General features: G+C 32.6%; 2 long non-coding RNA genes across 2 annotated transcripts; both read right to left on the bottom strand.

Moving 5' to 3' along the window:
* Positions 1-1240: 1240 nt before the first annotated feature.
* LOC114711735 (uncharacterized) lies at positions 1241-23547 on the bottom strand. Its single transcript, XR_003737160.1, has 3 exons — positions 23537-23547; positions 13853-13857; positions 1241-1499 (listed from the first exon to the last, which is right to left on the bottom strand). It is a non-coding gene; the product is annotated as an uncharacterized LOC114711735 (long non-coding RNA).
* LOC114711736 (uncharacterized) lies at positions 1826-11438 on the bottom strand. The gene is made up of 4 exons (XR_003737161.1): positions 11429-11438; positions 5648-5654; positions 3618-3624; positions 1826-1897 (listed from the first exon to the last, which is right to left on the bottom strand). It is a non-coding gene; the product is annotated as an uncharacterized LOC114711736 (long non-coding RNA).
* Positions 23548-23925: the final 378 nt, after the last annotated feature.

The raw sequence follows: 23925 nt of genomic DNA on the forward strand, positions 1-23925 counted from the left end.
TTGGACTTTAAATATGCTACTTCTGATTTTAAATATAAGAACTAGTTGATTAATTTAAATATATTGAGAAAATAATTTAAATTATTTATTTGAAATAAATAAGTATTGTTTTCCTAAAATATCTTCGTTAATCAAATTTATTAGCCAGAATTATCATTATTAAAATAACTATCTTGAGGAAAAATAGATAAATATGAGAGACATAATAGATTGGAATCTTACATTTAGGACCAAAATAAAAGTCAAATGAGGTTTTATATTAAGGAGTGGAAGTACGTAGTATTTTATAATTTCACAACTTAGAATATTCCAAGAGAAGAAATATAAACCCCGTCATGCAAATTCTCATATCTATTTATCATTTCTTATTTTCTTATAATTACATAATCAACCACAATACAGTAGGTTTTCACACAGCAACCATGATCATATATGTCAAAATCTTAAGTCTTGAAACATTTCATTCTACCATATATGTATATTACGTATATATTGTACAATGATAGAATGAATGTATGTGTATTATATTACACAATCAAAAGATTTCGTCCAATAACTTCATTGAGTGTTTTCTTATATTTAGATCAAATATAGCCTCTCATCTAACTTTCATATTAAGAATAGGAGGCCTAGGTTTAAAAAAAAGAAAAGACAAAAAGGATAGGAGGTAGTAGTATTTACATATAAAGCTTTGGATATAAATTGAACGAAAAGGGTAAAGTACCCTGCAGCATCTTGATATTATTTCTCAAGTATACTTAATACCGTAATCTTATTTATAGTGCATCCAATATCGTGATATTATTTTCCCAATGTACTCAACACTTGGATGTTAAATTTTTTGTCCAATTATATCTATCGCTGTAATCTTATTTATGATTTAGGTTGCTGAAAGCATTATAAATAAGATTAAGGTGCTGGAAGTAAAAAAAAAAAAAAAAAAAAAGATGCTGAACGCATCATAAATAATAAGATTACTATACTAGATATACTTGAAAAATAAGATTAGGGTACTAGATAGTATTTTATCTAAGATAAAACAACTTAGTAACAGTTGCTCAAACCTCATATTTATAGAAGTGGTGGATCTTTATATAAAGAAACACCTATTAGATGGTGGTACTGTCGTAGTCAAACGTGCATAGATGCATACTGGCATGCAAGCCCAGTAGCTTGCCATTATTCATATATATTACATATAGTAGTAGTACATGCCATGCATTTTTACACAGATTTGGCCAAGAGACTGTTGAATCTCCTTGATGCAAGAACCTGGCGTGCGCATTCAAAAACTTTTGTGCCCAAGGCATCCTTTATCTCAGTGCTGTAACCTGTTTTCTTGTCATAGTACCTGTTCCAGAGCATGACTCCTCCGAAGTTTGAAGATTCCGTCACGGTCGGAAGAACTTTAGACTTGAGCTCTTCTGGTGGTATGTAACCATAGGATGCTGCGGACGTCTCATTTGACGCTACTAAACCCAAGAACACTGAGCTATTAACTAAACCTGGCTTTGACGTCCATTTTGCCCATGAATTAAGAAGATTTGTGAAGTCGTTGTTTCCTAAATATTCGCACGTAGCCGATGGGCCATAATATAGAACCCAGAGATAATCAAAAAGACCCGTATCGATTGCACTGTCCAAGGAACTGGTACTGCAATGTGGGGCTCCCGAAATGTAAATCTTTTTGTCTTGGGTCGAACCATTGATCGCCCTTACGAGTTCGTCCCATGGCTCTGGGCGGTCTTCAATGTGGGCAAGATCGATACCGTCTAAGGTCACTGCTCCGAGAGGGCCTAATTTTCCGCTGAGAAAGCTATCGTAGAGATACTGTGCCAAGGAAGTAGGATCATCGACGGCATCCACCTCGACGGAAAGAAAGACTTGGATGCCTTTGCTTTGACAGTGTTGGATTTGTGAAGCTAGGGCGGAGCAGTTGCCGAGAGGACAGTGGTCTTCCAGGTTTAAGGATGTTGTGTTGCCGGAAACATGGAGGTATGCGATGGCGACGATGTTGTAGAGATTAGAGTCGCATGCCTCGGTTAAGGGTCCTTCACTGGATTCGTTGTTTTGTCCCCAGTAGACGGCGATTTTCCAACCAGGTTTGCTCATGGGGAAATCAACGGCATGAGAGGGTTTGATGATGACGATGGAGGACAGTGTGAGGAGGGAAAGGAGAATGAGAACTGGTTTGTTGGAAGCCATGATCGATGATGGAAGAGGGTAAGACTGAAGTTTTTTGGGTTTAGCTTGGGATTTCACGGTGTAATGGACAATGCCTATTTATAAAAGATATGAGGGCATGGGAAGGATAAACGTGGCAACAACAAATTTAATATAATATAGGAATTATGATAATATCAGTTATTCCTATAGCCCGTAACATAAGAGCTGCTTGAACTTGAATTAGGTAATTATAACTAATATGATTTGATCTCTCTAAAATAACCTTGTTTAATGTTAGATTAAATAACAGTTTATAAGTAGAATAAATTAGCTAGATTGAAAAAATAATAATAAATATGAAAGATAAAATGGATTGATTCTTTACATTTAGCATCAAATTCAAGAAGGTTACCCCCATGAGGAGCAGAATACAGGTTTGAAACCGGAAAACATACTTGTTGTGAGGATTTTAATCTCTACGTTTCGGACCCAATAGATATTAGTTTTAAGTCTAAAGTAACTTATAAGGATATTCTGAATCATACGAAAAAACACTCTTACTCCTCTTATCTCATTTATAAGGGAGAGAGAAACAACTTTTTTTATCTTATTTATAAGACACATAATTAAATTTTTAAAATGAACATACAATTTTATCCTGTATTTATTATTGCGTAAACTTTCCTTTTATAGAATATATTACATAATAAATAGGAATAAAATTAAATTGTTAAATTTCAAGATAAAGTTAATGAGATTTAAAGTTTTTCTGGGTTCTCATAAACCGCGTTGAGAGTGAGTTATAGATACTCCCTACGGTCCTACATATAAACTTTATTTTTAGAGATGACTCTTATCTAAAATATAAATTTTATTTTTGAATTTTTTTGAGTACTTATTACTTTTTTTCCTACTTTGTTCTTAATTAACTGTATTTAATACTCTTTCTTATTAATATTACTCTTATATATTCTCTTTCATCATTTTTTTATTTGTTGCCTCTTATTTACTCTCTTAATAAATAAAAAAAATTAGAAAAAATATTTCTGATTTATTTATTATTTCTAACTAATTTTAATTGTTAGTTTGTTAGATATCATTTGATTATTTAAAATTTTTTACCCGAGGGAGTAGCACTGAAGCAGTATATTAGAAACAAGGGAATATTAATTATAACAAGCACGTGCATTATATGGGCGGTCGATAAAAATTGACATGAATCTCGTCTCGTCGAAGTTACGGCGACAGGAATTGCATCTTTTCATGATGGTTTGTGTTTTTATAACCCATCGCCCACAGACACGTCCTACATTCACGTACTCTATTTCTTACTATTAAGAGTAAAATTCTAACATCAACTCCTTTGGATCGTTGAATGTGTTTCTTTTCTTCTTTGTCAGGGGAGTAATGAATGCATTTCACAGATATTCCAAGTTACTTACTTGACGCACCTTCACTCTTAATATGCATACTATCTCCGATCCAATTTATAAAAATTAGTTGACTAATTTAAAAAGATTAAGAAAGAAGTTAAATTAATTATTTATAATAAATATGTGTTATCTTTCATAAAATATCCTTACTAATCAATTGTATTAGGTAGAATTACTATTATTAGAATGACTATCTTAGAAAAAAATGCATAAATATGAGATAAAATGGATTGGGATCTTATATTTAGCACCAAAATAAAAGTCAAACATGATCTTATATTAAGGACCGGAGGTAGTATTAAATAATACGACAAATATTCTCATGTTCTACACAAAATGTAAGAACCACTTGGCAAATTAGTTTGAAAAATACTTTAAGATCCTGAAAACAAATTTAACATAAAAATTGTATAATACTAATTATCCCCCCTAAGAGCTACTAAATTTGGGTAGATTGAGAGAATCAGATAAGTTTAAGTTAGTTAATATAACTAATATCATATGATGTTTCTAAAATAACCTGATATAATATTTTATTATATATCAATTTAATTTATAACTTAGTGAATTAGCTTTAAAAAATGACAACTATAAAAAATAAATTAGATTGATGTCTTATATTTAGAATTAAATCTATCTATCAACAGACTCTTATTCCTCTTGTCCTACTTATAAAGTAAATAAAGGAGATTTTTTTATTCTATTTATAAGTTATATAATCAAAATTTTCAGATGAATGCACGATTTTATTCTTTATTCATTATTATATAGATTTTGTTTTTATGGGATATAATGTATTTTAAATAGGAATAAAATATAAAAAATTGTTAAATTTTAAGGAAGAGTCAATAAAATTTTAAGTTAATTTTTTGAATTATAGACATATATATTTTTTGGTAATAATTGTAGACGTATGTTTGAAACCAAAGGGAATATTTATTATGACAACCACGTTTATTATATGGGCGGCCGATAAATAAAACAAATTTTAATCAAACAATATAGAAAGTGTCATAAATCTAGTCTCCTCCAGGTTACAGCGAATGGAATTATGATGATGATTTTATTTTAAATCATATTCTCCATTAAATCTGCGTCTCAACACATTGCCTACAGACACGTATTGCATTCACATGGATTTTTAGAAGCCGTGATTAGTCTGAGGGTGACTTGGTTTTACATGTTAACGTGTGTGTTGTCTTTATATTTCTACAGGGCCATGGAAGTTCCAAAGGTATCCGTGAGATGTTTAGGAATATCTTTTTTAGACACAGATATCCTTTTATTACAGATAATTCTAGTGGAGACACTATCAGCACTAGATATGGACATAGTTTCCAACATATATTTGAATATTGATTTGTTATGTTGTGAAACTAGTCATTTATACTAGACCCGACTCTTATTGATAGATGTTTAAGGATATTAGAGGTGGAGATTAAAGAACTAACCAGATTGGAGCCGATGATCCCAGTTGGATTGGAGTAGAGTTGAGCTGATGTTAAGCTGCAGTTCAGAGCTAGATCGAAACCGAAACGGATTTTAGAGAACCGAATGATGTTTTGGTATGATATATAAAATGTTGAAAACACTTAACAAACCTATTGGAAAAAGAAAGGAAAAATTTGATCCTCTCAAAAAATTTAATATATTTTTAGACTATTGGCAGCGGCATAGTGTTGTTTAATTGAAAGCTCCATATATTGTAGTATCTATATAACTTAAACATGTATGCTCTATATTACCATTTATATTTATATGAACAGTAGTGGTTTAATTTAGTATCTACATATCTACATCACAAAAGGAGCCGAGCCAATCACATTTTCTATTCAGCTCGCCTCACAAAGTTACTGTTTACGTGAATAGTAGCGGCTCACCTGATAGAATGGAGCACTCCATGTTGAGCTCTGTGCATGTTGCTTGTATCTTTGGCCCAAGTGTTTACTCGTCCCAATGAACCTAAGCAGTTAGACAAGATAGTAGCATGGGCTATGGCTGCAAAGTTTTCAACTGCTTTAACAATAGTAGGGGCAGCTTAAATAAACAATGCAACTTGTGATTGAGACCGATAACGAGAGATTCAAATTTCAAATTTTGGATCCTTCCTTTCCTGTCTACCAATCTACCATTTTTATCTTTGCCTGTAGCGTCCCTTCTATTTCTCTATATCTTTCTTGAGCTAAACTTCAGTCTTGAATTCTCCATTTTTGCCAATCCCTACTCTAACATAATTGCTCTTGGCTTAAAGGTAAGGTTTCTCTTTGTTCCTTTTTATGCTTCATCCTTTTTCTACTCTCTTGTTTTTACTCATTTTTTTCTATCACTTAATCTATTTTTTACTTCATTGTGTGGGCGGTGCTATTTTTTTCCTACTTAGCAACATCTTTTTAAAATTTGGGATGAATTTGCATGTTAATTTTAAAAATAATTATCTCTTCAGTAAGTGTTTTAAACGATAACCTTGCCTTTTTGGCTCTGTGGCCAGCACCCGCCAACATCACCCCAATATTAATTACTAATAATCAATATTTATTTTCTTTTTACCAAAATTGATATTTATTGTTATTAAATACAACCCTTCGTGCATTGAAAAGGGGTTTGGATTTTTTTCCTTAAATTATGAAGAAAACAAAGATGTTGCTTAGTGGAAAAAAATTTAAAGGGGCCAAAAAAATTTTATCTGCCGTGAAGGAACAGCGACAAGAATTATATATTTTTTTAAGGGAAAACTAATCCTCAGATTCTCATAGTTCCATTCAATTTTGAATAGGTTTTTATGCCTTTTCTTTTAATTAGACCCTCCAAGATTCTCCTGTTAACGGAGACTCTAACGGCGCTTGAAATGAATCTGCGCACAGTGGAGGGATGAATCAACCAATTAAAAGGTTTGTTTAGAATGATTTATGAACAAATTTTTAATCGTAATTTATAAAATATGAAATGAATATGTGATAAAAGTTTTATCTCAACTCATGTGAAATTGCATATAAACACTTATGAAACGCCGATTCAAGTAAATTCAAAGTTGAGGCTCAACATAGCGTTTCCTGTTTCCTAGAACGAAAAGGAAGAACAAAATTGATAATCACGTGTCTAACATTCGAAGCTTTTGTCGCCTGAAGCCTGCGATCGCGGGCCTGCATGCTCGCATCCAAGTCCCATGTGACCTCCAAACGCAGCTCCTCCATCGAGGTGTCACTCGGCCGCCTCACTCCTATGCTAGTCTGGTGTGAAACTGCCGCTGATTGGGATGTCCCCGCCTTGGAGGTATGACCACCACTCCGGCCATACACAGCACTAGGAGTTACACTAAAATTGAGTCCTCTAACTTGTCTAAGGTGCTCTGGTAAGGCTAGCCTTGCCCTCAGTGATGCGGTGGGATCCATAACGGACCTCCGAGATTCTTGGAGCTTCATAGCACTTTGAGTCATAAGCTCCTGGGAAAATGATTCAGCAAAATTAAAATTTACATATCAAATTAAAAATAATAAACATTTATATATAAATTTTCGCAGCGTGCTGGAATGTTAGCGTGTCGTCCTTGTGCCTAGGAGCTGAGCCCACATCTCCTCGGAGGTGGGCATTCCCCCCTCCTTCTCCTTCTGCTGTGTCTTCCTCTCTTGTGAATTGGTAGTAAAATAAAATTATTAATAATTAAAATAAAATATTTATATACACAAAGAAACATATATTATAGTATTTTTTTTGAATTACTTACTATCTCGTTATATGTGACAGTAAATGACTTTGAGCCAGCCGTATGCTGGATGTGTTGATGGCTGGGCTCTTGGCATTACTCTAAGAAATATGCTAAAAGAAAAATAAAACAAAACAAGTAAAATTATAAAATTGCACATAAATATATCTGTGTTTCATAACTTAAAAATATTTAATAAATTCATACCCTCTACTCAGGCGTCGTCCTAAAATGGATAAAAGAAGCCCAATCATTAGTAAGGACACCATCTAGTATGTCATCCTGAATCTTCTAGAAGGGTCTTGTCTCGTCACCAGCCTTCGCATTATACAGTTAATCCCTCTTGTTTTTCTAGCCATCGCCTATTTTCTTGATGGCGTAGGTCTTTAGCTAGTCTTCCAAATAAATTTTCTCTGGAGTTGAATACACAAAAATGCTAATTAACTAGTAAAACTTAATTACATAAATTTCATAAATAATTATTTAGTTTACATAAAGAAATTAAATTCAAGCAAAAGCTAATAATTACCTACCTTGACCACCAGCTCCCAAGCATCGTTCTTTTTTGAGCTGGCATCTTGTGCTAGTTAGATACGTAGATGGGGAAGTTGGTGCATAGCCCGCCTAAATAAGACAAGTACCGGTTGATCAGATGATCGCCCAATTCTCGGTTGCCTCATGCGATCATGCATAGGCACAATTACACGGGCCTCCTGCATAAAGTGGACGTCCTTCACGGTTAGCCTCCTCATTTGTGGGTTCCCAGCATTGACTGCACAATAAAATTGAAAAACAAATTATATATAAAGTATGCAAAATATTATTGAAATAATAAACTAAATAAAATACCAGCCCACTATGTTAACACCCGAACGATGCTGCGGCTAAGGCTGCGGCTGCTCATGCCCACCCCCTCCTCCTCGACCCAATCATCATTACCTGGAGGGAAAGGTCGATGTCAAAGTCCCCCATCTCAAAATCTTTAATGCTGATGTCTTGATTGTCGGTGGGGTGCTACGGCTGCATCTTTGCGTCCTTCGATGGCCCGGGTTGCTCTCGATGTCGGGGGTTCGGCCCGGAAAAACAGGACTGACCTGTCGGGTCGACCCGTTTATGCCTTGAAATTATAAGGGTTAGATTTGAAATTTTTCCCCTTAAATGAAAAACAGGCCCTGGAGGGCCAAGGACTTAAAAGGGCCGGCCTGTTTAGACCATTTTTATAATTTTTTGTTTTTTAAATTTTTTTAATATAATTATAATATTATTAATTTTTTACATTGTTAATAATATTTCGAATATTTAGTTATTATTATCATTTTAAAATTAAATTTTACAGAATGATTTGATTTATTTAGTTTGAGACAATAATTTATCCAATTAAATGTTTAAAAAGTGGGTTAATTTGGACTTTAATAATAATTTGATTTATATTATATATGCGTTGATATTTTTAAACTATATATATTTTTGATAATAGAGTATTTTTATACTTATATAACTTGTGATTCTATAATTTGAATTAGAAATTCATGAGTTTCAATAACAATGTTTCCACATTAAAGTAAAATAATAGCTGGATTGCAAAATTTAAAAGTAAAATTCTTATAAAGAAGAAAAATTTGATATTTTTGTTACGAAAGAAAAACATACTTATGAAGAAGGGTAATTGATTATAGTGATGATGAAATTTCAAAAGATTAATGATAATATTTATTTATTACACAATTGCACTTTAGATAAAATTTTTGGATATTGTTATTTCGTTGATGAATATTTTAGATATTCTTAGATGTTGATGGATATTTATATATGATAATATTTTATATTTGTGACTTAATTTTATTCATATTTATGACTTTTATTAACAATTTTATTGGTTTATTTTCATTTTTGTGATAAAAAAATATGAGAAGTATAAAAAAATAGTATCTTTTCTTAAACTAGCCAAAAGCCCGCGAGCTGGCCTTGAGTCTATTAACTTAAGAGCTGGGCCTAGTAAATTGGAGTATTTTTAAAATTTCGGCCCTGAAAGGCTGGCTCTTTTAAACCCGCTAGCCCTGAAAGGCCGGGCCGGCCCTGATTCCCACCTTTAAGGGGGAGGAGGGAATGATGGAAAACGCGTTGGGATGGTTTTCTGCCGTTTCATTATTGTGGGCTGTCGGTGGTAGTAGACAAAGACGATAACAGAGAAGAACAATTGACTATATAGCATGGAAATGAAAACCAGACCGGATCGGCCGGTTCAGACCGGAAACTAGCAAACCGGCCATTTGTCCGGTCCGGTCCCTTGCCTAAACCGGATGATCAGTAACCCGGCATAAACCGGCCTAACCCAGCGGGAACCAGCCGTAACCCGGGTAAACCGCTGGGTTAGGCGGTTTACTGGGTTATCTTTTTCATCCAATAAAGAGCTCGCTTCAAATGGAGTAGAGGAAGAAGTCTCCCGTGGTTTTATTGCTCTAGAGACGATGGCGGAGTAGGTAAAAGGAAGAAAGGGGAAAGAATTGATAGGGTGAAAAACTGAAGGCTACAACATACAACTACCTGAATGAAACCTTCAACAAAAGGTTTAGCAAGGAATGCACAGTGAGTATGACAGTGAGTGAGAGCCATTGGTTTGTGAGACTAGGATTTGTAGAAACGATCGCTTGTGAGAAAAGGAAAAGATTAACGGTGTGTTCCTCCTCTATTCCTCAGCTTCACACTTATCTGCAATTATAGCCTCTTTCACTTAGTGCTTCATTCCTTGCTTGCTCTGCTTTCATGATTTACCTCTAATCTTTCTAGCCAAGCTAAAAGCTCTTTCTAAGGTCCATCTTCTAGCTCCTATCCTTCTCCTACACAACAAATCTTTCAAGACACTATAAAAAAAAAACAATGTTTTGCATAAGTTATTTTTGCGTTTTCAGCCATTTTAAATGTTATAAATATTTTTGTAATGGCTTTTAGAATCACTACTAAAATGGACGTGGCAAAATAAAGAAACCACTGCAAATGTAGTCAAAACTACTACAAAATTTAGAAATCGTTACACATGGATGTCAAAAACTGATACAAATTTAAGTCAGAGGTGACATTAAAGTGCTTAATTTGTAGCAGTTTTTTTTTGAATTTACAACTGTTGTTTTTCTTTTTAATTTGCAGCGGTTCTTCAGAATCACTGCAAAATATGCCTCTAAAATTTTCACCAAAAATTTGACATAACCATTGCAAATGCACAAAAAAAGTTATTGTCAAATTATTATTTGTTATTTATCCACTTTGTTACTTGTATATGTAATTATATACTATGATTTACTTATTTAAATATGTTTTCCATAAAAAATTATTTAAATATGTGAGAAATAATTTTTAAGTATATATTTATATGATTGAGTAATAAATGTTTAGAAGATAGAAGGATGAATATTTGTCTTGTGGTGAGAATCCACAAGAGAGATACAAAAAGTTAAAAGAATATATAAGTATGATAATAAATGTACATAAGAAACAAAATTAAATAATAAACTTTTTATTTTGTTTATCACTAATAAACTAATAAAGCAAAAGAGAGGGAGGAATGAGGAGATGAAAGACGGGGAAGAACAACGAGAAAAGAAAAGAACAAATGAGATGTAGGGGAGGGGTATTTATAATAACTACGTGACATTAGCAGCAGTTTGGATAGAGGTTTTTGCAGTAGTTTTTAGTTGTAGCAGTTCAAAAACTATTGCAATTATTTGCATTTGCAGTGATTCTTAGCAAAACCACTACAAATGCTTTTTTCTCTTTTTTAGAACTATTGTAAACGTAATGCATTTGCAATGATTTTTTTAAAACCACACTCCAACAAATTTCAAAAACATTCATAGCGGTTCTATGAGAACTACTACAAACATAATGTATTTGCAGCAATTTTAAGAAAATGTTTTTGAAAACCAAAGCTTACACCATGTAATTCCATACAACTATTCCCACCACGTGGGACAAAGTTTGCGCATCATAATTTTGCTATGGTTTTCGAAAAATTGCCACTAATACACAAAAAAACTGCTACTAACATTGTCCTTTGCGGTCAAACCAATGCATATTAGTAGTAGTTTTTGCAAAACTGCTATAAATCCATAATTCAGTAGCAATTATTTGGAACCACTGTGAAATACTATCTTTCTTTGTAGTGAGAATTGCACAAATAATCCCTACGAATTAGGTCAAATCAAACCTCAAATTTTCAAATTATATTTCTTTGGTTAAAGGGAGTAAATATGCATTATTTGGATTCCAAATATCACAAAAGAGTGAGGAAATAAGCCAAATTACTGGGAATTTCAACAAGTTATCAATCCTACCATCATCAATTACATCTTTAATGATATAAATAAAAATACAAGCAGAGACCAAATCACCTTAGCATATTCCTCTAAAGGAGGTGAATTTTTCTGTTTCTTCCCCATTTCATAAAATCTTGAAATCAGAGAAAGTGATATAAGACATGATTACTTCACAACTTCCATAGAAGACCCACTTTCCTGATTGTGTCATTGATGAAGGACCATTCAATTCGATCGTACACCTTTTCCAGGTGTACTTTAACTGCCACCCGACCTTTTTTTTTTTTTGCTTCTTAAACTTAATAAAGTAAACGACTTCTCACATAAATTATATTATTACTACTATACATGTTTGCTTGCTATAAAGGTGCACTGATGATTTCCCACATTTTCCCGTAGTTACTTTGAGTCTATATAGCGCAAATCGCCTTCGTTTCTATCTTCTAGCTAACATTACAGAGAGGTATGGGTTTGAAATCCTTCATCTATTTGGGAATAAGAACCAAGTTGGTACTATTAAGAGCCTCAATCTTGTGGGGGTTCTTGAATATTTCTTTCACCAAATTATGCGCAGAGTCTTTAACCAATTTAGTGCAAGTTCCAACATCCATGGTAGAAAAGAGCTTTTATCCTATTAGGCTCCATTGCTTTGAAAGAACCAAGCTAAAAAAAAAAAAAACAGTTTCCTTAAGTTCTTCATCACTAACCTTCGCCACTAGACTCGCAATCACTACTACAAAAAAAAACATTTAACAGCGGTTAAAATGAGCTTTTTATGGTGGTTTTGAGAGTGACATCTAGGCCATCGACGTAAAATGTAGAGGATTTCACGGCGGTTTAAGAACCACCGTGGTATGTAGGGATGGAAACAGGCTAGGCCAGGCCAAGCCTCACCCTTAACAGGCTCAGCTTATGGTGAGGCCTGTTGGCCTGAGCCTGGCTTGCGGCCTGTGAAAGGCCTTTTACTTGGCCTGAGCCTGGCTTGTAATCAGGCCTGGCATGGCCTATGGCCTGTTAAGCAGCCTGTTTTTTTTTTTTTTACAAATTGCAAACACAGATAAATTAATTTAAAATTACAATAACTCAACCCAAATTATCTAAAATACAAACAGAGAAAATATAAAATTATCAAATTAACACAATTTGTTCTTGCTAGTTGCTACAATTACAACAAATCATCAAACCACAAAGCATTAAATCTTCAACACAATTTCTTCTTCTTGTTCAAGCACCTGAGAAGACGAAATCAAATATGTATTAGATCACAATAAAATTTAATAACTAATAAATACACGAAATGGTATTATTTTTAGAATTCAAAATTTGTACCTTTGGTGATAATAGGTTCGATGCACGAGTAATATAATATATATATATATATATATATATCAAATAGATTAACTGAAGTATCTAAAAAATGAAGGTGTGGTATAATTTATTTTTATCTGTGATCATGCATCAAGGATAATCTGTCCATATATATGACATTGTGTTTACATACATGAATAATAAACGCAACAATCAAGGATGTATGCTAGATGCCCTGACTGACGAATTTGTAGAAAAAGCTCAATGCCCATGTGGGTCCTAATTAACTCCGCGTCCGGACATAAAATTAAAAATATATATTAAGCAGAAACAGTAGCTAAAACAAAACGAAGAAAAGGAGAACATGCATGCATGACTTTCCACTTGAAACTAATTATAATATTGTCATATGGGGAAAAATATTGACCGGATCCGGACCCATTACATTGAAGGCGGTGTGTTGGCACAGTGTAAGTAATCAAAGAGACAGAGTAGTTGTTTCTGATTATGAGGTGGTGAACGCCGAATTTCTAGAAGTAAAAGGCCGCAACGAATAGGAACAATGGGAGGCAGTGAAGTATAACGGGGAAGAGAAGTCGGGAAATGGTCAATTTATAATAAGGAGCAAACAAACACCTCTGAGCTAGCTGTCAAAGTAGAAAGCGAGAGGCAGGCACATCACAGAAAACGAGTACTAGAAGTAGCAGTAGTAGCATTAGAGTGGGATTGTTGTGTGTTAATGAAATTTATTAACGCAAAATACTCATAAAACTTAAGGTTTGGAGATATTTTCACAGATTAATATATTAATAGGTTCTCACACCGGGATTTAATTTCTCCAGCGTTCATACACATTACACAGAGAATCTCCAACCAGAGTTTCAAGTATTCAGGAGAGTTCAGATATTTAAACAATATTTTCATTATACAGAAACCAGCTCTACGACAAATCCATAGCGACTATAGCAGAATTTAATTCAAAACCCAGCTCTATGACAAATCCATAGCAGAAAGTTTGGGATTCAGAGTTGCAAGGTGACAAGAACGGAAGGTAGCGACTTACTATGTGTGTGCCGGTGTGCACGACGGTGCAACCAGCTGAATGCTCAGCTGTGACTGTGACTGTGAGCCTCTGAATGCAATCTGTTGTGAGCCTCTGGAAACTCGGTGTATCAATTAGCGAGTAGCGAAGAAGAATGGAAGAAGAGATCAAGTGAATCAATGGACAATCGATTCAAGCGAAAATGAATGTACTGCTGTGAGCCTCTGAATACGGTCCGCTGTGAGCCTCCGGTGTGTTGTTCAGCGTCGACTAGCGAAGAAGAATGGAAGAAATCAGGGGCGTGCGACCATTAGACGGTTCGGCCTTAGATCATTCAATGGTTCGCTTGGTGTAACTGTGACCGTGAGTCTTTGAGTTAGGGGTGGCGAGTGGTTGGTGGCTGGTGGCTCAAAGGCGGTCCACTGTGAAGGTGAGCATCTGGGGCTGGTGCGCTGTTTAGACCAAGAAGATTCGCAGAATGGAAGAAGCAAATATGACCTAGGTCTCACACTCTCACTTGTAGCTTAATTTACAATTTTAACTCTGAAAAAATAATAATAGGCCCAAGCCGCCTGACAGGCCTAACAGGCTTTTTTTTAAATCTGAGCCTGGCCTGATAAGGCAAACAGGCCTTTTTACAGGCCTGAGCCTGTTCCTATATTTAAATAGGCCAGGCTAGACCAGGCCCTTAACAGGCCAGGCCACAGGCCCCTGACAGGCCGCCTGACCTATTCCCACCCTTAGTGGTATGTGACTTTTCACGGCGGTTATTGGCGGTTATATAAATAACCGCTGTGAAAAGTTTTTTTTTTTAGTCTACGTTTCATCCTGTTGATCAAGATGGAACCGGAGAACAAAGCCTCAAAGGAAGGGGTCTGAAAATCAATTAACCAATAATCTATCACCAATTAAAAGCATTCTGATGGAGCAAACATAGATTCTTTCTTGCCGTAATAGTGCCACTTAGCTTCACCTTCAACCATCAAATTGAAGCCACTGAGATTTAATAAAGATATGATAAAATCAAAGACTCAGATCTGATAAAAATTAGATCTCTTTAAACCTAGATTAAACATCATATTTTTAACCAAAGAAAATAATCATATCAAACCACAAAAACTATGAAATTCACAGAAAGAATGGAGGTGAAAAACTCACAAATAAGAATAAAGAGGATGAGACGATGACGACGGCGACGGTGATGGAAGAACAGGTAGAGATGATAGAAGCAAAGAATAAACGCCGACAAAGGTAGGAGGAGGGAGAAAATCAAGTGAAGACGGTAATGGGAGACTATGAGCTCTGACTCTGAAAAGTGAAAACTATTACGTGATGGATTTTAAAATTCTGATAGACTTTTTACGGCGGTTATTTAAAAAACCACCGTTAAAAGTATTTTTTACGGTGGTTTTTAGGAAAACCGTAACCGCTTTTAAAAGTATGCTTATAATTATAGAAATGCCACCATCATATTTTTTACAGTATTTTTTCTAATAACTGCCGTAAATTAGCATTGTAAAAACTCTTTTTTGTAGTAGTAAATATCTTCAATAGAGATTAAAAGCGGAAACAATTTAGGGTATACCCAAAATAGGGATGCTTAAGTTACTTTTAAGTAGCTCCTGGTAGTAAGATGACACCATCCTTTTCAGCACATGATTATCAAAAATCCATTCCTCATTTGTATTTTTCAAGCCCTTTATGTGTTGTATCCTTTTGTGGATGCAAAGGCATGAAAAACTTATTGTTTCTATCTCCACATAGCCCATTTATATATTTCTCATGGATTCACTACAAAAAATTTGACTTTTGGTGGTTACAGAAGTTGCCGCTGAAGGTTTTTAGTAGCTACTTTTGTTCGTCACCAAGTTTCCTGCAGTAGTGATTGTCACTAATATTAATTGACGGTGACAAAATAAGTTACCACTAAAAGTGTACTTTCAACAGTAAAATTTGTTGCCACTAAAAGGTGCCTTCAGCAATGACCCCATGTGCTACTACTAAATGTGACTTTTGATAGCAACTTTGGATGTCACAGCTGAAAGTGACTTTCGACGGTGATATTTTGTCGCCGCTAAAAGTGGCAAAAAAAAAAATAATAATGACACATCATCAACCACCTGCCACATTACGCCACATCATTCACCCACTTGCCACATCACCACATCATGTGTCAGGCCATGTCGTAGCTCAATATTTTCACCTCCTAAGTGCACTTTCTCCATATTTGAACCCATGACAACCTTGTTGTAGTCTTGAGCCTCCTGCTATATGAACTGTGATGAAATCCCATCTTTTTATCGGAATATTAAATACACACATATATGATATTATTTACAATATATGTTTACTAATATATATCTAATATAAATATATAAATATTAATGTTTAAATACGTTAAACTATACCCATATTAACGTATATGTTAATGTTAATATTTATATCAATATATATAAAATATAATATTAATATATATTGATATAATATTTATGATATTATTTTTGAATAAATTAAAATATTTATATAATGAATATAATACAATACATTCAATAATTTATATTTTTTTTGGCCGAGAATGTATTATTTATATTCAGTGGATAATATTATTTAATATATTAATTTTAAAATAAAAATATTATACAAAATAAAAAAATACCTTATTATGTCATATGTATTTTTTTATTGCTTTAAAATTTATTTTCCATCTAAATTAATTATATATTTTTCTATGAATTTATTGGTAAGTTTTTAGAGTTTATTTTCAGTTTTTATTTTTTTTATTTCTTAACTATTAATTTATTAAAAATTGTAGAATAAATGTATGATTTATATTGATATTTCAAGATAGTAATAAATAATTGTATAATATCATATAAATATGTTTAGTATATTTTTTAGACAAAAATATGTATATATCTAATCTATTTATAGGGATGTTTGGATTAAGGTGTAAAGGAAAAAAAATCATATGACCTGAGGATAAATTTATTAAAATTTTGTAGGCTTAATTATATGTTTTATATTTATAAATAAGTTTTATATAGGTATAAAAAGATTAAAAAATTGCTTAACTTAGTTGTTTGTATGAAAACATGTGTTGATTTCTCTAAAGTACACCTTTGGTTATTTTGTATTGGAAATTATCTCTTAATGAATACTCCTTAATCTGTAAAAGGAGAGTTTGAAAAAGGAATTATAAAATTAGGAGATATAGTAGATTGTGTCTTATGTTCAAAACAAAAAAAGAAACAAACTCTTATACTAGCTCTTGTACTTAAGACTAGAGGTACTATTATTTAACTAGTTGTTCTTTTTCTTTTGAATCAAAGTGTTTTTCTTCAATTTTTTTCTTGATGTGTGATTGTGAAAACCTGGATGGAAACACAAATACTCCATAGGTGCATATTTTCTAATTAAATAGGTGTAGATTTAAAGATATATTGATTAAATTTATGAATATTTATGCCTATTGAGCTAGTTTTATATATTTCTTCTCATCAATTGATTATAAGTTAAAAAAAGGAATCTTATTAAAATTTACTCATCCTTTTTTATATTTTATATATCAAATTATTAAAACAATTGTTTTTAAGTATACACACCAATAATGAAGACATTAAATTTGGAACATTTATACCTTGGCTATATGTACTACTTTAATAAAAAAAAAATACATATATTAGTGATGTATCATTCCTTTTAAATTAAATTATTAATTTAAGCACAAAAAATTTTGAAAATGGAAATTTATTAATTATCTTATTTTATTTCTTCATGATATAATAACACATTTAATAATTTGATATGTTAAATATTATATTTAAAGAAAAAATGAAAAAAATTATAATAATCGATGATAAAGAAATGACTGAAAAAATGACACTGACTTTCAACGATGACAATTATAGTTGCTGCTGAAAGTGTCACTTTTAGTGGCAACATTTTATAGTCTTTGTTGAAAGTCAAACTTTCAATGGTGATTGTTATAGTCGCCACTGAAAGTATCACATTCAGCAGTGACTATTATTGTTGCCACTGATAGTCTCACTTTCAACGGTGACTATGTAAAGTTGCCACTAAAAGTATTGCATTCAGCAGTGACTATTATTGTCGTTGCTGATAGTCTAGCTTTCAACAACGACTTTTATTGTTATTGCCAAAAGTCACATTTTTGTAGTGATTATTGTATGAGGGTTTAGTTTTATTAAATTATAAGTTGATATTTTTTTGAAGTTAACCCATCCATTCATTTTCTAAATCAACTCTTTCAGTTAATCCTATCTTCTATTTTCTATTATTATGTGTTATGAACATAAATCTAAAGCGAGAGTTCAATCCCAAAATGCTAGCTTATCAGGAGGGAGAGCTTCTTGGATTTATAAACCTTGTCACATTTGTGAGACTCCCTAATATGAAACTCATAATGTATTTGTAACATTTCATTTTTTTAAAATAAAAAAATTATATAAATAAAAAATATTATATAAATATTGAAAATAAAAATAAAAATGGAAAGTGGGTGGCACACTGCCTAAGCAGGGAGGGGGGTAATTCCCCGTGCCTCTTTTCTTTTAAAAAAAAAATATTAAGGCATCAAGTGTGGGCACGTGACCTACACTTGACACTTTTTAAAAGCAGACGCTCGTACTCATTGCCTCTTCTCCTGTCCAGTGGGCCTTCTTTTTGCTTCGTCTTCACTTTTCCTCTGGTCCATCGCGAGATAGAGTGACCGTGAGAGGGAGGTAGAGAGTGCGAGAGAGAAAGGGATCTTACTTGGTCTCATCTAAGTTATCTACGTAAGCCATTTTCTTCCTATTTTCTCTATTTAACTTCTTCTATTTATTTTTCTAAGTTTATGGCAGAAGAATAAATTTTTAAGGCTTGATAGATTGTTGATATTTGAAGATTCTAATTTATTATTATGATATTAATAGAGCTTATGGGGTTAGAATAGAAGCCTTATAACTTAGATTTTTAGTTAGATGGTTGATTTGAGGCAATATAAGTTTGGGTTTGGTTGGAAAATTGTGATTTGTGTTAATGATGATATTAATTTCAAAATTTATCTTTTAGTTTAGTTCATTGGAGGTTATATTAAGGATTCAATACTTGAACTTTGAGGGTTTTTGTTGAAATAGGAATGTTGATGATTTTTTGGAGAGACTTTAACTAGTAGAAGTTGGGTGTTTAGAGTAAATTGGGGGGAAATGCTAAAATTTAATGATCCTAATGAGTGAGAGGTGATTAATGGAAGAAGGAAATAGATTTGTAATGATGAAATGAGGAATGATTAGTGTATGGCTATTTTCTTAGAATTAAAGTAAGTACTTTTGGGAAATTTTTGGATTATTTGGAAGGAACTACCTTATTAATAATTTTGATAAGTGGAATAGAGTTAAGAAGTTTTAGGAATTGTTATTTGGAAGGATGTTTGGAGGAATAGATGAATTATATTTTTTTAAAGATATTTTATTTAAGTGAGACAATTATGGGGATTTAATTAATAAACTATTTAATGTTATATTAATTAGTTTTTTTATTAATATATGTTTATAAATTTACTATTGTAGAGTGAGCTTGGTTTGGGCTCTTGAGTCTTGAATCCTCCCACTTTTAGTTCTTGTGTCAAGAACTTGAGGTAACCACTTTCTAATTTACCTTGTATGCTTGTTGATGTGATTATAAGCATGTGTTAATATTATAAATGTTATCATTATATGTTATGGTGATTTATGTATAAAGAGTGAAAATATATATATATATATATTTATGATAAATTTATTAGTTAAGTTGATAATTTGTGATTATCTTGTTGATGATGAACAAAATTTGATTATTGAATATGAGAATACTTTATGAAATTGGATTGTGTGGAATTGGATGGTTGGAATGCTTATGGAGCTGTATTGGGTTGTGCTGAAATGTAGTTGTGAGAGGTTTGATCATTTTATACCACATGGTATAGCCGCCACTTGGCTCCCAGCGGCTGACTTTAACATTTTTAGGGCCCTCGGTATCACCCTTCCTTTGGCCAGGTCAAGGGTCAGCCCAAGGGACATGACACCTTTCCGTATTCCAAGGAAAGGGAACCCATGGTTCGATATGAGCTCTGTAACTTTTGGATGAGTTATATCTTATTATTGGAGAGCTTGGTACAGTCTTGTTAAAGAGACGAATCCTGTTATGTGTGAATAGCCCATGGGTTCTGTCAGAGGTTACAAGGAGGTTATAAGGATAGTTGATGAAGTTTTGTGCATGCATGTTACTTTTTGAATTATTATATATTGTTTTCTGTAAAGATGTTTATCCTATATGTTATTTGAAATTGTACTTTGCCTGGTTAACTATCTTGTAATCACTCCCTGTATACTTGTTGAATTGGAATTGTGGTTATTGAGTCAATTTGACTCATCTCGTGGTTATTTAATATTTTTCAAGCGAGGGTTCAGGTATTGGTCTAAAGGAAAGTTGTCTGAGGCTTGAGTTTCCCTTTCCACTCTATATAGCCTCTGTTTTGTTATGCATGTCTTGATTGATGTATATTGCCAAACTTTAGGGCCTTTTTGTTATACTTAACACAATTTTAACTTTTTTGCTGCATTATGGAATTGTGCTGTTGGGCGGAGCCTTTTAGACACATGTGACTTTTATTTTGGTTGCGATTGTTATGAGCGGTAGTGACTGTTATTTTGATGGGCTTCAAAGGCCCTAACCCATTTATAACTGGCTTTAATTGTATTTTGAGATTCCATAGTATTGCTGATGGATTTGATACATGCGTGAAAAATGAAGTGTTGATTATTTCTTGTTTCATTAATTATCTTTACTATTCTAGAATAGTAGCTACTACTCTGTTAAAGATATCAATTGTTAATAACTATAGTAGATTTCTATTTGATTAGTTTTATCCTTCCTATCATGGTTGACTTTTTGAAGTGATTAGTGAGGTCTTTTATATAACTATAGTAGTTCTTAATTATATGATTTATTCTTCCTACCATAGTTACTATCTAAATGTTTTTGGCTAACTCTTTTTTATTTATTGATCTTTAAAGAATTAATTATCATTTTGAAAATGTTTATTTACTAATTCTTACGGGGGCTGTTACAGCATTCTTCTTCTATCTGGATTTGGTGGGAACACTACAAGCTAGTCTCACGAACTTTACATTACTTTTGAACTATTTGCCTCGCCAACGTTTCCAAAATAAAGCAGTTTCAAAGATAGTATTGGAAACAATTATTTGAATTAGTTTGGCCTATTATGTTCATTAACTTGTCTTCTGTTTTGACCAAGTGCTTTTTCCCTTCTTCTTGATCTGAGCGTGAGAGAGGGAGAGAAATTGAAGCGAGGAGACACACATTTATTGCCTCATTTTATTTTTTTAATAAATAATATATTTAGTGTTCTTCAAATATAAACCATTAGATTTGAGCAAATAAAAAAATTACATTTGTTGGTGACATAGAGAACACTAAGAAAAACCATGCTTTCTATGGTGATATTTTCGGGTTATGACAAAAAATTTAAGTTTATGGTGTGACGGAATTAGTCACTACCACTGATAGTGGATACCTTAGGCTCAACAAAGAAACAAAAAGTCTAACTTTATTGACGACTTTAATTGTTGCATCCAAAGGTAAAAGTTTATTGGTGAGTTTAAAAATCACCACTGAAAGTCATATTTTCTGTGACTGAAACATCCGTCATTTTACCCCTTTTAGTATGTATTCGAAAGCATTACACTTCAGACTAATCGTGAATTAAGCCTGTAAATTAAAATTTTACATTTTGATCATCGGGGTACTCTTCATTTGGTAATTTCAGATATTTTGTCCAACTTTAAAAATTCATAATTAATTATAAAAATCATATTGAGATTATTCAAGTCTCCAATCTCTATAAGGAAAAAATACTCATTGACTCATTTACTTGTTTATTTAATACATTAAAATATGTGAAGTGGTATTATTCATATTGTTAAAACAGTACTTCATAGCTTTTCTGTTCTAACTTTGGAAAATCATATCTTTTAACCCACGCATCTATTTGAAGTGATCTACAACTCATAAAGCTCAAGATTTATATTAGTTACTCATCAAATTTTATGGACGACAGAATCATTCGTTTGCTTCACTTTTGCTTTTTCTCAATTTTGTTACTTTATGTTGAAATGGTTATCCCTTCAGTTGAAATTGACATGCTATAAACAATCATTTTCTTGCATGAAACCTTTCCAACATTTCATTAATAGTCTCCTGCATTACTATACTCAATCTTACATGCCAACATCATCATTCATTATTAAATAACATCAATAGGTGTTACACCTCCTTTATTATTCCATTATACATCAATTGGAACTATTATAACATATTTTCCGACGTTTCCGAGTGAAAAATTTTAATTTCAAAACTTTACATTTAAGTCTATTTATACACTGTTCATATGATTTTGGTCAACTTTGAAAATTCATAACTAATTCTAAAAAAAGTGAAACAAGATGGTTCCAATTTTTCCTTAAAGCTTGCTAAGATTTCTTTATAGAATTGGATTCAATTCCATCCAGAAAAGCACCAGAAAATTCAACAAAGTGTACTGTTCATATGGTTAATTTTCAAATTTTCAGTATTTTAGCCCAACTTTGGAAAGGCATAACTCTTAACACAAAACTCTAAATTTAATGAATTACCACTTTTTTTAAAGCTAAAAATGAGAACTATAAGCATGTAAAATTTTAGATCTAGATTCGTCCAATTGCTCAAAGTCATGTTAGTCAAACTTTACTCCCAAAAAGTCAACTTTTATCCCTTCTTTATACCATTCTTGCCTTTTCTTTTCTTTTCCTTTCATCTAGCTTTTCTCAACCATGTGACATGTACTCACACATGTACTTATCCTTAATCATTGACATAATAATTCAACATAGTTTACAACAATACATAAAAACATATAATTACAAAACATTATTTCAATAACATAAGCTCCCTCATCCTTCAAGTGAATCCCCTTTCTCCTTTCTCCTTTAGTAGCAAAATGAATTACAATCATCATGTAAATGAAGCAAGTATAATGTGACATGTTATAAAACTTCAAGACATCCTCAAGTCACATAAAATCATAGTTTGCATCATACCAAAAGAGGAACATCAACAATTTCACATTGATATGTTTCTATGCATTTGGCCAAAGCACAATCAATGTCATAAAGTCAATCATTTTCACCACATAAATTCCTCAATTCAAGCAAGCAACATAATCACATTAAACAAGCAAAATAAACAATCAAATTATAATTCAATGCTACCTCTTAATCCTTGATGCAATTCGGCCTCCTTAAGTAAATTATGATGTCCTTGAATTTCCTCCACAAAACCTATCAATTTAAGTGTAATTTCAAGCCACATTAATAATCATTCAATTTGAATACAACATTTAACCTTAAAAGTTCTTAATTCCCCTTTTTCTTTAATTTTTAACATAATTATTCCCTCTTGTTTCCATCAATCTCTTAGTCCATTCCTACACAATTTTTCATGTAGAATCCAAATATCTAGTTAGATTTATAAAAATCACACTCCTTCCTTTTCATTTAAGCTGGGCCGAATAGGGGTCCATATTTTCCAAAAATTTTATTTTTGATTCCAATGATTTCAAATACTTCCCTTTAGTATATTCCTACATAAAAACATCTCTTGAACTCATTGGAATCATCAAAATACATCAAAACAAACTCCTACCCCAAGATAGCATAGTGGCCAAAATGAACCCTTAAGGACCCTATCTTGGTTTTCTTCCAAAAGTCAATCCAAATACCCTTTAAACATGCTTATTCCATATCATATTTAAGGTTTCTATCCTTCTCTAAAGCATAAGCATGTTAACTAAATTTATGGCAGCAAAACACCTCCAAAATAATTCAATTTTCTAACCAAAACAAGCTTTAATCTTAACCAAACCAAAGC

The sequence above is a fragment of the Neltuma alba genome, unplaced genomic scaffold (genome assembly GCF_004799145.2).
Source record: "Neltuma alba isolate B1F8T4 unplaced genomic scaffold, ASM479914v2 tig00011307_pilon, whole genome shotgun sequence".
In the NCBI taxonomy this organism is placed as follows: Eukaryota; Viridiplantae; Streptophyta; class Magnoliopsida; order Fabales; family Fabaceae; genus Neltuma; species Neltuma alba.